Below are 17,990 nucleotides of genomic sequence, written 5' to 3'. Positions count from 1 at the left end.
AGTTAACTCTGTGCAGGGTCGCGGAGGGGCTGGAGCCAATCCCAGCTGTCATTGATGAACACTGGACAGGTTGCCCGTTCATCACAGGGCTAACTCATAGAGACAAACAAGTCATACACACGTTCACACCTAAGGGCAAAGAGTCACCAATTAACCTATGCATGTCTTTGGACAGTGGGAGGAAGCAGGAGAACATGAAGAGAACCCACACAGACATGGGGAGAACTTGCAAACTCCACAAAGAAAGGCCTGGGCCTCGATCCACAAAACCTCTTGCTGTGAGGTGACAGTGCTAACCACTGCACCACCATGTCGCATCTGTGTGTTATGTTAATCTTAATTATTCTCATTTTTAGTACCACCTACCAGTTATTTTCTGGTACAGTAAAGAAGGACACTTCAAGAGAGGTCACTTAACAAGAGCTTCTTCTGCAGTTGTCGCTTCTATTTGTTGGAGCGCAGTGTGGACGTACACATTTAGGCTCTCAGAGCTTTCCACCGGGCTCGGTGATCTACAGTCTGAACATTTTCCGGTTTCGCCCCCAATTCTGAATGAACTGTCACATATGGTAAATGGGCTGTATTTGCAAAACACCTTTCTAGTCTTTTCGACCACTCAAAGCGCTTTAAACTACATCACATTCACCCACCTATGAGCAGAGACCCAACTGCTCATATATATATATATACACAATACACTATTATATATCTCATAAATAAAAAACATCCTGTGAAGAATCAATATATATTTATAAATGTGATCATTTAACTCCGTCATTGCCATAAAACATGTTTGCTGCCATTCCCTGCCATTTTGACAAGAAGGTCTCAGGAGGATGTATGGTTTAAAGCTATAGGGTGTATCTATGTTTGTGTTTCTCTGTGTATTTAAATAGTTTCCACTGTAGATTTAGATCAACAGCTATTAACAGTGTTTCCTTGAACACGTCTTTTATGCAATGATCAACCTGCAAATGGAGTGATTTATCTGTGTGGGTGCACTGTCCTCTCTCTGCAGCATCACCATTTCCCCCACTTGCATCAATCATGCTTATGTCCCATAATGCAATCAAAAGCTTAATGGCAAACACGGCCCAGCAGCACAATGCTGATGCAGGACATTTTTCTTGCTGGCATAAGTGGACACGTAAATAAGTGAGTTATGGTAATCAGGGAGTAGAGCTAGGAGTGGCTCAGGGTGCGTGTGTGTGCGTGTGTGTCTGTCCACATCAGCCCAATATCGATCACATTCACAGTTGCAAGACCATGTTGGGCATCCTGCCTGCTAGTTTGACAGGTGTCCTTGTTGGCCTAATTCTTCTTGCGCCGCTTTCTTTCTCCTTCTTCTCTTTTCCTCACCGGGGCGCAGTACCCTAGAGGGCTGTTCATGTGACAGATGTCCCAGTCGATACGGAAAGCACAGACAAAGGTGAAGCAGAAAGACACCTGCTTCTGTGGCTCCCTCTTTGATATGTCGCCAGTGACCTGTATGCAAAGTCATGTTCACACTTACAACCATACGCACGCACAGGCAAAAAAACACCAAGGTGTCCTCATATGACTGGATTGAGGTCAGGTGAGAGGCGCCACTGTGTGTGAAAAATCTTAGGAGAACCTAGATGAGCAGCTGCGTGGCATGCCGAAGGAGGAGAGGTAATCACTATTCAGAACGCAAAGGCTCTTTATTATAGGGATACACTGCAATGATGCAAGGCAGTCTTGCGTGAAATTGAAGAACTGACATACTGTGTTTTCTTCTCCTTTTTTATTTGTCAGCTTTGCGCAGTTCAATAATAAGTTCTGTTAGTCACTCACTCAAGTCGAGTGACGATGTGTTATTGTTTTCGTTTTTCTCTCATGCTCAACTTTTTCCTTATCATCGCACTGAAGAGGGCAGCTGATTGAAGCAACATACTTTCTTGACACCTGAAAAACATGTGTCTCTGCGGCTGAAAGGTTGTATCCCTGTGATTGAGGGAGAGAGACCTTTCTTTGACATGCTACAAAAATATGTCCAAGAGAATGGGCGATAAAGGGGTTTTGGGAAGGGACTGTCAGCAAAAATGAATATCAGCAGGATATGCTTCAGTGATTCACCACATCCTGGCAGTTATTCACAATGACAACTTTTCAAACGCTGCTGTGTGACTTTATCTCTGGAGTAATGCATTCACATGAACCAACAGAATCTACCTAGGTTATGAAGAGTATATTCCAGGCTTGTGTCAAAAATGTTATTGTGGTTGTCATCTTTGGTGGAAATTCTTATTGATTTTACTCATTATCATGACAGCTACATTAAAGTATTTTAAATTACAAAGACTGCAGAGATCTACTCATCATTTTCTTGAGGACAGACTTGATGACACTGCTTATTCAGCTTCCAAAAACATGTTCTCCTAATTTTCTCTGCTCTGCTACTCTCACGCTGTCTCCTCTCCTCTCCTCTCCTCTCCTGTCCAGCAAAACAATAAACACATGAATTGTCATATAATCAAGATTAACGTTATATTACCGAGCTAACTGCTTACATTAATCCCATAATGTTTGAGGAAAGCGAACCACCACCATCGATTTGCGACAGCTTCAGTGATGTTGATAGGTTTTCAATTTAGTGAGTCCCCAGTACCCACAGGTGATAATTTGAGTGGGTCCCAGGGAAATTAAGTGGGTTCCTAGTAAAATGTGTTTGTTTGACAAATTGTAGTGGTGTTTAGGGATGGATATCGTTAGGATTTTGTCGATACTACTATAATCGGTTCTGTTTTTTTAATCAATACTCTCATTGGTTCTTTTTTATTACTAAAAGTGTTTTTTAAATACACTATATTATTTAAATAAATAATTAATTCAGAACAGGATTGGAAGTAGAATTGAATCCTAAACTAACTAAATGTTGTTTCTAGAGCAACAAAAGCAATGTTTACAACAGCAAAGTATATATATACATATATACACTCTATATACAGTATACTATGCTTTCTACATATTTACATGTTTATGCTTGTTGAACAGGTGCTGATGAAGTATTGATGTGTTCAAGCACAATAAATTTTGCTTTAGAAACGGTGTAAAACAGCCATAAGCCATTTCCCCAATAAAAAAAACATTAAATAGATTTTTGAAATCTGAGCAGGAACGTCACTCCCTCCGGTGTTGTTCCGCAGGGTTTTTTGTACTAAATTACTCAGCGTAATGTTATGCTTCACTAAGAAATGTATGTATTGAGTTCAATGAATTGATGCTTGAAGTTACTACTTTTCTCACATAACTTGTAGAGAAGTTCACTGTGCTGTCCTTTCAGGCAGTCATTGGAGTAGTTTTGAGTAGTTTGAGATGAACATGGAGGTGTTATCGATTTGACTGACTCCAGCTTAGAGCATGTGTTTGAAGCATCTCCATCTAACTGAGCTGCAGTGTTTCACTGCTACTGTAATGTGGGATTTACTGACAAAGTAAAATTTGGAGTAAAGGAACACCTGTCTTTTCTGCCTGGAAGATGTGGTGTTCTATTAACACTTTTTTGAAAATGATTGACTTTCAGAGTATTTCTGTGACAGGATTTGTGCTGAGTGCAGAGGCAAAAGCAGGTTGAGGACCCAAACACAGGAATGAAAGGAACGGAACAAAAACACTCTTGAAACTGGACACAGACCGAGTGAACAATCCCCGGCTCCTCCAGACTGCATGTTAAAGTGTCCTTGGGCAAGATGCTGAACTCTGAATTGCCCCTGGTGGCTGTTCTGCCAGTGTATGAATGAATGTGAATGTTAGTTTCTGTTTGAGCACTTAAGTCTTAGGTGAATGAATGGTGAATGCAGATGTAGTGTAAAAGCGCTTTGAGTGGCCTAAAAGACTACAAAGGTGCTATACAAATACGGAGCATTTACATTTGGTTAGTTCAGTCATGCACATTTACTTAAAAGTAAACATTTCACAACAGAGCATACTTCATATTTTCTCCAGAAGATAATAGTTAATAGATAATAGTGTCACGATCAGGTCAGGATATGAGAGGAGTGTAAAGACACGTTAACGTCAAAATCTAACAGCAAATCCAGGTTAAGCTTATTGGTAGTACATTGAGTAAATTTGTAATAATCTTCAGAGTGCTTGTTGTAATTCTCTAAAGCTATTTTATGGACTTTTCTTTTATGTGTAATATGATTAAGATGTTGTACCTTTACAACTGTATATAGGTCCAAAAACCAGCCAGGAGCCAGGGGGAGGGGAGTAATAATCCAAGACAAAACACTGAATTTCCAAGATTAAAGAGGTAAATTTTAGGGGGGAAATTATCACAAATCTACAAGTTGAATATCTCTAAAATTATAGTCATACAGAGAGGGAATAGTGTTTTATTTTTTGTCAAGGAACCACATTGCTTAGTTTTGCAAGGATGCAACATCACACACACCTACTTCTCAATCAGATTCAGCAGTGAGGAAATACTTGTGATTTCAGCCCACAATCACCATATTATCAACCGCATTGGGACTGTAGAGACTTTACCGTGGTTTGGGTATTCAGAAGAAAACTACAGAGTGATTTGAATTTTTTTGTGATTTTAACCTCAGGGGATTACTGAGTTTTGTTCTTGCAAATTTATCACTTTCATCTAGGATTTTTTTTCTCGGATCACCCAGTTTTGGACACATAAAATAGTCAGTCTAAATATGTGAAAACATTTAGTATAATTCAATTAAGTTAGCCTATACAGATGGTCTACATCTCAGAAATTGGCCCATTATTTAATTAATTAAGATCTTCTCCCTATCACTGAGGCTGCAAGGCTCGCTGTGTAGGCTACGTGTAATGCTATTGTTTTAAGAATAACGTCATTTCAGCTGTAACTGCAGTGGAACAATTCAGGATGAAATCTGAAAATATTTTATCAGGTGCTCTGTATTAAAAGGTCTCATTAACACTGAGTACAAATGTGGTGTGTAGTCCATTTATATGGGTAACCTCGAGTTAACCACAAACAAAACCAGCTCGGAGCAGTTCAGAGATGCAGCGTAAATTGCCATGGCAACAGACCTCGGGTAAAACCTATCCACCTTTCGTAGTACGGGTTAATCCATAAGTCCATTAGTTACCTGGATAAGCCAGTTACCTCGCTTCATAGTACAGGCCACAGCACACACAAACAAAGACAAGCATGCAGATACAGAAACCACAGACAGAGCAGACTAGGATAACTAGAACAGAACAGCCTAAAGCAGAATGAAATAAAATAAACTACAAAAACAGGCAGAGGTAAAGACCGGGCAGTCCCAAGTTTAACCAAATTGTCTTTGTCTCGCAAAACCTGCAGTACTAGTGAACATTAATGCAAGAACCGACAATTAACAGTAATTACATGAAAACCAACCATTATTTTCTCATAATAAAAATCAAAAACAATTCTCTCAGTAAAATAGATAATTTAGATTAAACTGGACCTGTGGTGATCTAGACTGTCTTTTCAAAAGCTGGAAAGTAAAATTGTTTTCTCATGTTGTCTTTTGTCCTGTTCAGCAGTACACTAAACAGACATTTCTTATTTAGTTTCACCTTCCTTTCTCTGTTTTATGTCAAACCCTCTCTCCACTTTGGTATATCCCACTAGGCCTCTTGTTGCTACACTGCACTCTCTACAATGCATTTCTCAAAAAACAACCCTTTCCCCTAGATAAGCCCATTCTTGTGTATCTTTCCGGAAATCCCACCTTCCATTAAAACACAGATCCCCAAGGTTTATGATTAGATGTTTTTGATGTTCACTCACTTACACACACACACACACACACACACACACACACACACACACACACACGCTTTTGTATATATATCCCATTTTAGTTAACTAGTACAAAATGCAACATTATAAATACAAAAATACAGAAGAGAGAGTATGAACTGCTTCAATATAATATTATTTTATCATTAGCCTATCTAAATGCTCTGTATTTGTATAGCAAATTTCTAGTCTTTGTGACCACTCATAGCGCTTTTTACACTACATTGCATTTACCCATTGACACACATGCATACACCGATGGAATAGCCATCGGGGCGATACCACAGATTTTTTACCGATTAGCGGGAAACCCGCTCTACCTCCTGTGCCACAGCCGCCCCACTTAGTTGATAACACAGGGTCCCAGACTCAGTTTGCAGTTTGTTAATACACCAACAAGTGTGAAAGAAGTTGGGATTTTCCTTCCAAAACTGCCAATATGAGCGCTTTCCAACAAAGCACCCAACAGGATGACCTTTGGTCCTGTTTGTACCAGTGTTAGTGAATTAAAAATAGCACAGTTCTAAGCTCATGTAGCAGGCATTGCTTAGATTTCACATACTAGTGTCACATTAGCTGAATTGCAGACACAGGAAAACACAAGGGAGTGGACCCAGACACAGAACACAGAGGCAGAACAGGTTCAGTTCAATAGTGTTTTATTAGCATGTCAAGTGTTGCAGCCCTTTCCCTGTGTTTTCTGTGTTCTGGATTTTGTTTGTCTGGGGGGACTTCTTGCCCGGTTTGGGCCTTCCTGTCTCTCCTTGCTGTAAGCTTGTACAGCTTTGGTTGCTTTATTAATAAAAAACTGTACAACTGAACCTTTTCTGCCTCTGTGTTCCAGGTCTACGTTCACTCCCTTGTGTTCCTGTGCACTAAAACGACAGCTACATATACTGCTGATTAGCCAGAGTGACACAATCAGTAAGCTAATATCAAATATCAACCATGTTTGATAATGATGGGGACCCAACTTGTACCAATATTGTGGTGATGTGACCCTGCCTGTGTTCTGGGAGTTCTCTGAAACGGGACTTCATCACATCTGTCTGTTTTTTCCTGTTAAAACAGTGTAGAAGAGCCTTAAAAACATGTGGTAAGTCGCGGACTCACTTATTTCTGCTGTAATTTGCTTCTTTAGCATCCATATAAAGGGAGGCAGTAACCACATAACACAGTAATGAACACTTTCAAACATTATGTTAAAATGAATCTCTGGCCTCGACATTTTAACCTCTGATGCTGTTTTATTACAACTTCTGTGCGCGGTTGCATGTGTGTGTTTTATATATAGCATTCTAGCTCTGTGGTTGCCATGGTGTTATAGCTTTATATTTAAATTAGACCTCTAGATTTGCAATTTTAAGATGATTCGATTCATCCAGTATTTCTGGCAATTATTTTTTAGGAAGCAGCAAAGCAGTGTAAATGAAAAACAGCTTCTCTTGTTCTTATATAAAGTTTAAAGCCATCTTTTAAGATCCGACACATCCAAGACATTTTAGAGAGAAAAACTGAGGAACCAAAACACAAAGCAACAGCAGGGGAAAAGAGCGAAAGTCTTGCCACCCAAACACAGCTGGAGTGGGTGCGTGAATAGACTGGGGTAAGAGTAGAGAGAGATTGTGGGTAACATTCCATGTCGGTATAGTGAGAGGTGGAAACTGGGTGTATGGAATATGAAAAGCCCTAACACTGTTATCGTTGACTGTCTGCGTGTGCAAGATGCGATGTGACAGCTGAGCAGGACTGTGAGGGCAGAGATGAATTCACAAATGGTAGCCCCAGGGACCAGTGGGTTGGGAGGGAGGTGGGAAGGGGTGAGTGGGTGACGGCATGATGGGGAGGGAGCGGAGGGTCGGGGGGTTATCAAGGGCTAGAGAGGGTAAACTCTCTGCAGTGCAGCCAGGATTTTCCTTCAACCTCTCTGCCCTTTGTTGTGATGTCCAAAAACCCTCAACATTTCATTGATTTACCAGTCATTAGTTAATTTTCTATGATGAGACACAGCTGAGGGAAACACTTTATAGACATGTTGATAGTTGTGCGAAACCTTTATAGCAGAAGGTTGAAAACTGTGGTCCTTTCAAGTTAGGGTTAGGGTTAGCAATACTTCCACATTTTTGGGAAATATTTATTTCACCATAAAAAAAAGGAATCCGTTTTAAGCGAACATCACAAACTCTCATCACAATCCTGTAAAACAGGCATTTAGAAATGTATGACATCCTGATGTCCCAATGTGTCATTCTAATGATTCAGAAAAAGTGCAGTTTATCCTGAAGCAATTTCTCTGAACACACGTGTCAAACAGCTCCTAACAATTAACAACAGTTAATTTTACATTATAGAGTATAATGTCAATATTTCAGAGTTCCTAGACTTTTATTGCTATGAATTGAAAGTGTTACCAATCTTATTTTTATTAGCAAATTCTCAGACATTCAACATTCTTCTCTCCCACCCATTTCTCTAGCCGTCCACCTGAAACTGCCCTACATAAGGGTCTGTCCTGTCCTTCCTTCAGGACAAATACACCAGATGCAAGGTGAGTGTGGATGCTAATTCCTTCTGTGCTTTGTGCTCCACTCTTCCTTGAACAACGCAACTCTATGTCTCTGGGCCTGTTACAAACACCTGGCTAATACCAGATTGCAGATAACGTTAGGCATCAATCTATCAACGGATCAGTGCTCTGTACCTCCTTCCAGCTCAGTCACACACACTCATGCAAATGCTTCATACCCTACCAGAACAACCAAGTCATCCTCTCAGCTCTGAAAAATTAATCAGAGAAGCCACCAAGAGTGAGCCTGACAGCATTGAGAGAGAGGCAATGTGTGTGTGTGTGTGTGTGTGTTGAGCAAGAAAGAGAAACTCCAAAAAACCATTTAGCATTTAAATAGCTGCCCCATCTCCAACTCAGCCGAGCCCCATTAATTAAAAGGACATGCCCCGTTGAAGCCCAAATGAAATCTCACCCTTATTCACTGTAGAAGACGTTTGTATGAATGATTTTTTCCCTGCCCCACGGTGAAACCACGTAATCTAGGCTACCGACTTTATCATAATTGGATGAGGATGATTTATGCCAGGTAGAGTGAAATGATGAGAGGGAAACCATACTCCACCACGTCACCCAGCCCTCCTCCTCTTCTTCACTTCTTTTCCCCATACACACTCTGACTTTCACACACAGTGAGCTTTAGAAGATGTCATATACAACTGTGCACACTTAAAGATGCTAACACATTGAGAGGGTTCTCAGTTAGCTTGATTGACATTTTCATCTCATTCGGAGATTTGCCGTCACTGTTTTGGCATGTTCGTGTAATTTCGGGGGGCTTAATTTGCGCTCGATTTGTCGAGTTGGTGCTGAAATTGGAAGCCAATTTTGAAATGTTAATGTGATAATAGCACTTCCAAAGACCAATTGCTATACTATGTGAAAGAATACACTACTATTGGTTTTCAAACTTATTTATGTATGGCATGTCTACCTCTACATGTGTATTCTAGGGATTTAAAGTCAATGAAAGTCCAAATGCATCCTCTGGTATGGATCCATACTGTGGCCAACACACATTTCTGTGAATTGATGTACAGGGTTGACATCACATTCACAACATGCTGAGCTGATCGTTCCTATTACATCGACCCAGAAAAAAAACATTTTAGCTTCATGATAGAAATTCAGTGGATTGGATTATTTTAGCCCCTGTGGAAACATGCTTTAGTAATCTATGGTTGAATCTTATCGCTTAAAATTCATCATAAGTGAGTATGGATCAAGTCTGATGTCCTTAACACAAATATTTCAAGTAAAGTCTGAACTTTCTATTTAAATTGAGTATAAGGAAGGTCATCTTTTGTCGTGTGGCTGTGTAGCAGCTGAATACCTTTATCAGTGCCCTCGAACTTCTGAATTTAGATGCATCCACAACTTCTGTTGTGCGTGTATGGGTAAGCATGTGCATATGTATGCGCATCTGCATTTGCATTCATGCATTAGTAATTTTACTAAATTTCTTCTTGCTGTGGGATTTTCCTTGTGGCTATCCAACCTACTCAAATTTCAGGTAGCCTTACCCCAGAGGAAGGTCCTTGGGGAGGTCTTGTTGTTTGAACAAAACTTTCTACCATGTCTTACAGTAAAAAGTAATGGAGGCTACTTGCACATTGGTGTAGATCATGCATGAGAGAGGGAGAGAGAGAGAGAGAAAGAGCGGCTTTTAATCACCACATAACTATATGTATTTAACATTTAGAGAATAAACTTATTAAATTATTAACTGCCCTGTTACTTGGCAGTGAATGGTGATAGACAACTATGATGCCTGTGAAAAGAAAGATAAACAACAGAGAACTAAAGTAAATGTAAGGAGAGGCAGAGATCGACAGGAGCAGTAACAGACAGGGAGAGGAGTAGTGAGAGATGAGTTACTCTGAGCATTGCCTAAATCAGGCTTCGGGCTATGAGCATGTGACTGAGGCAGTAGGTACTGCGGTGGCAGCAGTTGGTAATTACTACTGTATTAGCAACATGACCTCTGTGTCGTCCATTCTATTAGCTATGCATCAGCTTCCAATATATGGTGGGTGAAGCATTATCACCATCTCCCCTCCCCTTTTTCATTATAGTATCTCTGACAAGAGTTAACAAGCTGTGCATGAAGAATATGGAATAGTTAGCGAAGATTCAAAAAAGTTTTTTGAGTAAGAGTTTTTTTATATTCACATGTTTTATATTCACATGTTGGATGTGCATCAAACTGGGATTGTTTAAATCATATATATCTGTGTCGCACATTATGGAAGTTCTACAGTATGTGTGGTGACAATGTATTCCCTAAAATTGCATAAATTAAAAATTTGCACACCAGCCATTACTTTAGTGCCCTGATCGTGACCCAAGTAAACAAAAACAGTCATAAATCCAGCGATGCAGTGCATGGATAAAAACTTGCTGATGCACATGTTTATTTTCTGTTCATGAGTCTTTTGACTAATTAATTTGTGCACATAAAGCAAGAGTTCTCATTACAATGAAACATGTAAGCCATTCGGGGCTCCTGTTCTCATAAAACTGTCAAACATTCTAACACAAGGCATTGTATATGTGTATATCCCATACACAGTGACCATTTGTATCAGTTACAGCAATCAGTGTATGCACAGTACATGTGTACCTAAATGTGAAATGGAGATCTGCATAATACAAAAGGATCTTCAGTACAGGGTATATACAGGAATCCTGAAGTAAAATTCAATACCTTTTTAAGACCTTTTCAAGACTTTTTCAACATATTTCAAGACTGCCGCGCCACTTTGAGCTGTAACCGATTAAATCAGCCACACACCTTTAAAAGGGATATTTTTGAGTTTTTAAAAGGAATTTAAATATATTTATAACATATTTATTGCCCATATGTCATCAGGTTGTAACGCCACCTAAAAATTGAGGCATTCACCAACTTTCTCAGTTGCCCATAACAGCCTGTCTATTGTTTTCTATGTGAAGGACTGGTCAGATTTCCTACGAAAAGCAACTGTCTTACATAGGTTATGGCGTTTATGTACGCAACATTACAGCAAATCATGTGAAACACAGTGTCATTTTGTGTTTTAGTTGGTTTAAACTAGATAATGTGAGCTTGCCTGCAATGATATGTGTGATAACTTTCATCGACCACTTGATCGACACAACAAAATTCAAATAGGGCAGGAGGGAACAAAGATGAAGAGAATAAACTGAGTGATGAATAATGTAAGTAGTGTAGGCGGTCTAGCACAGATACAACCTGGAGGAGGAACTAGTCTAAATGACTGTATTAGTATAATATTATAACATTAAGTTAAAAGTACATTGTTAACTTAATAGTAAACTGTAAGTTTGATATTAATATATTCATTATGTTCAATATAATTTCATATAATAGTATATAACTTACCACTAGTGTAATATTAATTCAATTACAGCTGTTTAAGTTTGGGGTTGTTTTTTATTCATTAACTTTGTGCAAGAAAAATGCTCTAGGCTACATGATAACTAACCTTGATGGCGGGGAGGCTACTAACTGGTCAATAATCATAACCATTTATGCAGAACATTGAGTTCAACATTTATAAAGTTTGTGCAGCACATCAAATTTTTTTTAAAAATCCCGCTCCATCCAGGCTGTGATTGATCTGTTCACCAAAAGTGACATTAACAAGAGTATCGGCTTTATGAGAAATTCAACGTGTTTCAATAAAAGGCAGAGATTTAGCTAAATAGCCAAACGTTAGCCAAGCCCACACGCTCCTTGAATTTCCTTGTTGTCTTCTGTCTTACCGATTCAGCTTCTTGCAGCGCATCTCACTCTTGTTTTTCAGGAACGGGGCTGTTCAAGTGGCCACAGAGCGACCGGCCAACCAGGTGAATCCCGTTACTCCTGATCGCCACTCCGACTATGTTTTGGACGATTAACATTGCAGGTCCGGCGGGGTGGGAGATTACGGTCGTTTGTACGCGTAAATCATTTTCCGGTTCGCATGGATCTATTTTTTGGAGCGTTTAAGAGTGAAATAGGCGCACGGTAGATCCCTGCGCCTAACGTTAAAGAAATTATCACACAGTCGCTACTCTCTGCCTGTCTAGTATTTTTGGCTACGCATTATAAATAAATACGTTCACCTACACTTTTAGCTAACAAACTTTTGGACAAACAGGATTTTCACATTGAAAAAAATATCTTCAACATTTAATTCCTCCAATGCATTTGTGGATTCCTTACCCTTAAGCTCAAGCAATAAGGTCAGACAGCATTTATACTTCTCCAAAGCCTCTTTGTAACCCTGTGTGTGTTTTTGCTGTTACTATTCTATATATGTCCATTCCATTAACTGCGTGACACCCACTTCTCACTCATCCCAGTATGTTTAGCATATGTTAATGTGGCTGTAGGTTAAATACTTTGGAATAATTACAGTGCCACGGGACAGAGGGGTTTTGAAATTGCAATCTATTGATTATGTTAAACAACAAAGATCTAATGGGGGGAAATGGATGCATGTAGGCGGCAGAATTAAGTTGTAAAACCACAGATGCTTCAGAGATCCTGTATTGCAATGATTACATTGTGGGATGAAATTATAATGTGCTTGGACAACATAAGTGATAGCACTTGTATAATAGTCAGTAGGTCAGCCCTGTTTACCGTTCTAAACCCGACAGACGGCTCATTAAGTGAAGAAACATGGTTTAACAACAAACAATTATGCACAGAACTTAGCACTGTGAGTGGAATTGCAACACCTGCAGAGACCCTTAAAGCTAATTTGGGAGAAATCCTTTGAGTGAGACATTAACTCAGCACAAATGATATGGAAAACTCAATTAACATTTAACCAAGTGATGAAATACAACAATACAAACAAGTGCGCCTCTGGGCACAGTGAAAATAAGTCCTCATTAGCCAGATGGAAATTATTAAAATAAGATAATAAGAAGACCTCCTCCAGTGCAAGGATGTGTGTGGGGTGGAAAAGTTAAAGATGTTGCTTTTATTTACCAAAAATGAATATTAACAAAGAATATCCAAGAGGAGGAAAATTCTATTTATCTCGCAAGTAAATTCAAACCAATTTGAGAAGATGCTCAAATAGAAACTTAGCACTTTATCATTAAAACCTCCTCACACCACTCACTGTTCTTCTGAATCTGTTGAATTTGAATTTCAGTCGTTTCCAGTCATTGTTATTTTTCTTCTCCACAGCCTGACAGACTGTTGATATATGTTTATGATGCAGTTTATGACTTTGTTCGGACTCTTTGTAAAACACAATAAAGAAAACAATAAATCTGCTGTTTACATATTCTCCTGCACTGTGATGCACTCGCAGTGTCTGGGATGTACTGCCATAAAGTAAAGGCATGTGTTGCTATTAGAGCCACATGCAAGGTTGTGCAAAATACAAATATGATTTATGGAATGCCGCGTTCACCCTTCCAATTCTCCATCTAGACCCACTGCTATAATTACAGTCAACTGCATTTTTCTTGTACTTGCTGCATGGATTGATGTGCATACTTTATTTACTTTCCGACAGATTTTAAATAGGAAGCATCAAACCACAGAGTAACCTTGGTGCCTTATCCAAGTGCAGTTACATCACTGTCACTTTTAAGAAAACAAAGTGTGAATTTGCAAATGTCTTTAATTTTTACACACTGTTACAAGGGCGAGAGTTAACAAGGCAATGACTCCCTTTTGTTTTTATTAACACCAATTTGAAAATGCAATGAATGGCTATCAAGTTTGTTTACACTACTTTGATTATAAACTTTATGTCCAGTGTGATAGGTGTCCTCAAAATCCAGCTGAATTGATACTCAAAGTCCCTGAGGTGTGACAACAGGTTCATAGTGTTGCGTGCAGGGAAATGGACATTTGTCCCCACTTTATACTGCACATGTATGGGGCATGAGCCAATTCCATCAATACATTTCCTACTCTTCAGTATTCGTTAACATTATCTGCTAGTTAATGTATGAGCCTCTGCTTTTTGTTGCCAGAGGGACAGGAACACCAGACAGAATATAAAATTAATATTTCATAGTGCTCCAACGGCTGTCAGACAAATTTATGTGGACACCCCGTCAATAAATGGTTGAAAGATTGATGGAATATGATGTCCCTGGGTGGAGCATGAAGCAGCTGGTGGGATTGTTGATACAGTGCTATTTTTGGAAGATCCCTGGTTCTTTCCTTTAATCTAGTGGGGCAGCCAACTAAAGCATTTTTGCATGCATCACTGTGGTCCGGGAAAATGGAAAGCAGAAGGGCATGTCAAAGGAATGTTCCATCCCTGTCACAATGTGTGTAAAATCACTGCTCACTTCATCTGACTTTGTTTCACCAGCAAACACCATAACTATTTACCTAACTTGGATTTATATGTGGAAAGACATCTATGACTGACTGGAAATCAGTTTGCAAATGTAGCTTTAAAAAAAAGTTCCCTACAGCAATTTTAATGGTCCTAAAGAGAACTACTTTCAACTAGCACTAGGACAATGTACATTCTGAAACATTTGATCTTTTAAACTTCAGCTATTTGAAAGTTCAAAGCCGAGTTATAATGTATGTGTTCACAAAGTGAATATATACCCATAACTAAATACAAAGCAGGATGCACCACACAAACTAGTTCTTACATAAAGATTAGTTGCTCTTAAATGTACACTCAGGCCTACTAACTGCCAGGTGTAGCGTAGCTAACTGAACCATCTGATAAAACTAGCGTTAGCTTGCAAACTTATGACCGTTTAGTTTGAAAGGTAAGCTCTTACAGACGTGAACAAAATGCGGTATAATAATGATGTAAAACTAGGAAGATATATATTAAACTTAATAAAAATAACGCCATATCCCTCAAATTACAAAAATATAATGCTGAGTCATCAGACTAAATTGCTAAAAAACACTGGTTAGGATGGCATAATCTGATATTTCCCATTCATTCTAGTCTGCATTATTTACTCAGAAACACATAGTTCTCTGTGTATGCAAATATATATAAAACTACATTTACAAATGATTGGCAAAAACGTTGAGAGGGGTCCAACTGCTGACCTCCACTGTGGAGATACTTCCACTGCAGGCTCCGCTGTCAGGACAGGAAATAACCATAAATAAACTGTTTTTACGCCCCCCACAGGACGTAACGTGATGCATTCTTAGTTGTTTTGCGACTCTACACATTGCAACGGTAGGTGACTGGTTAGCATTATCCGAAACAATGAGAAAAGTCTGAATGCATTGATCTTGGTATGTGTTCGCCGTCATAGCTACCACTATCAATATTGTACATCTAAATTGCACGAATTACAGAACGTTACATGTGTATGTAAGATAGGTTATTTGTTGTTCACATAGGTAACGTTAGGCTACACCAACGGTGGCTAGTGTTAGCAAAAGTAGTATGAAGTAGTATGGTAGGATTAGCTTTTTTTTCCTTTCGATAACGTAAGCTACTGTGTGTTCAGCTTTATTAAACATTTTTTTTGTAGAGCATTTAGCAAGGGCATAGGTCTGCATTTTCTTAATATGTCGACTATGACGCTTAGGTTAGTTATTAGTATTTTCCGTGTCTTAAACAGTGTGCAAAGACTTCGCTGGCTGTATGAATTCATCTTAGTTGAATTGAAGTTTATGTAGCATTACTACGACATTGTTTCCCAACCATCTCCCCAGTTACCCCCTGTCCTGCATGATTTAATCTCTCCCTGCTTCAACACAGCTGATTAAGCAGCTTCCGGATTCATAACGAGTTGATAGTTTGAATCAGCTGGAGCGGGGAGAGATCTAACACACACGGTTATATAAACAGTTTATGTTATCCCCAGAAAGAAACTACTCCTCCCATAGATCTTCGGGGGCTCCCCACAGCCACTGTTGGCATATCCTAATTTGCATGATTTAGGCATCGCTAGACTCTTTTTACTGGGGCATGTGCCCCTGTGTCCATGTGCAGTGCACCAGTAAAATTGTCAAGACCCCTTGGCATCGTTTTTGGATGAGTAGGGCTTCGCGGTCAAGTTAGGAACAATTGGCAACGTGTGCAACGTCCGGTCAAGTTAGCAATAATATATATGCAACGTCTGGTTACAATTTCAAAATAAAACTACTGGTTGGTGTGAAAAGGCAAGTTTTTAATGATATGAAACGTCGCAAAAAATTAGTCAATGTTGAAAGCCAGTGTTTACAGCGTTGATGAGAGGACTAAGAACTATACTCAATGATAACTCAATGAGTGATTTTCAAGAATAGCAGTCAGGTAAACTTGTGTTCTTTCCTCTCAAGGTCTGATGTGAGCGGCATGTGTAGTTACAGAGAATCTCTGTTTTGCTAACCCAGCTGAGCAGCTCTTCTCGGTCTGTTTTGGTCTTGGTTTCTTGCCACACTGGGAACGCTATTCGAGTGAAATACACTATTTATTAATTTTAAATGCCGACGGGCAACGGTGTTTATAAACTGCAGCTCTGAAAAGAATGCCATGTCGCGTGTGAAAACGCACTCATACACAAGTGCACACAGCGGCGCCGCCAGAAACATTGGGCCCCATGACAAAAAAACAAATTGGGCCCCCTCTGCGCAGCTGTTATCGCCACATCTCTAGGACCTAACTGTTCCATCAAAAGCTTTACATAACTCTAATTAAAGGCTTGCAACTGTCTTGTTTCTTGTAGTTCAGTACTAGTACTTGCACAATATTTACTGCTGGTGATTTGTACATGTAAGTCTGCATACAGTATGCAGATCACTGTTTGATGCTAGATTAAAAGCCACCATAAGAATGTCCTTATGGCAATCTTTTACAGTCTCAATGTATTTTTATAGTACAATTAACTCATTTAACAGCCATAATTAAATCTAAATGAACATATCAAACTGGATTATTTTAATATTGTCTGTAAATTACATGCAGGCTGAGCTAACTTTTTCCAACTGTCCAGCATCCAGTACAGACAGGAGGTTGTTTTTATTTTATTTCATAATGATCATTATGTGAGAAAATAATTTTTCTTCGAATTTCTGTCATTAATAAATATTTCATTTTCTTTTTTGTTATGATAAAAAGAGCAAGAGAGACAGAGAAATCCCCACAGTCATTAACACAGGGCTGCTCACCTTTTTCACTGGGACAGGGAGGGCTACAGTTATGGGGAGGCTGGGGTGCTGCTGACTCATCTGTTGTTAGTCTGCTAAAAGGGGCAAGTAACAATGATATAATATGAATATCTTGCTAAACGTTTCCCTGTACTAATGAAATGTAGGCTAACACCAGTCTGCAGCTAGCTAGCTTATTTCACTATGGACATTAAGCCAACAGGTTAATACCACTCACAGACTAAAGGCTGCCCACCTTCCTTGGTGAAAAACTAGGTTACAAATTGACATCCTTTCCTTTGTCTTTCCAGACAAAAAACAGATTTTCATTTACTAGGCAACATTTTGTTCACTGTATGTCTGCAACATTTTGTTCACTGTATTTCTGGTGCATCCACTAACTGCAACTAAACACCATCACTGATGAGTGCGCTAAGGCAGGACCAAACCATTTCATGAAGATACAGAGGGGTGGTTGGTCAGTGTTTACTTTTTGGTCAATGGGGTTATTTAACTTCTATTGCCAAAAACCTGGCGCCCCTGAGTGCGCCCCT

The sequence above is a fragment of the Micropterus salmoides genome, unplaced genomic scaffold (genome assembly GCF_014851395.1).
Source record: "Micropterus salmoides isolate LMB-PRFRI ecotype aquatic unplaced genomic scaffold, ASM1485139v1 Ms_hic_scaffold_3, whole genome shotgun sequence".
NCBI classification, from domain to species: Eukaryota; Metazoa; Chordata; class Actinopteri; order Centrarchiformes; family Centrarchidae; genus Micropterus; species Micropterus salmoides.
This window is presented reverse-complemented; position numbering follows the sequence as displayed.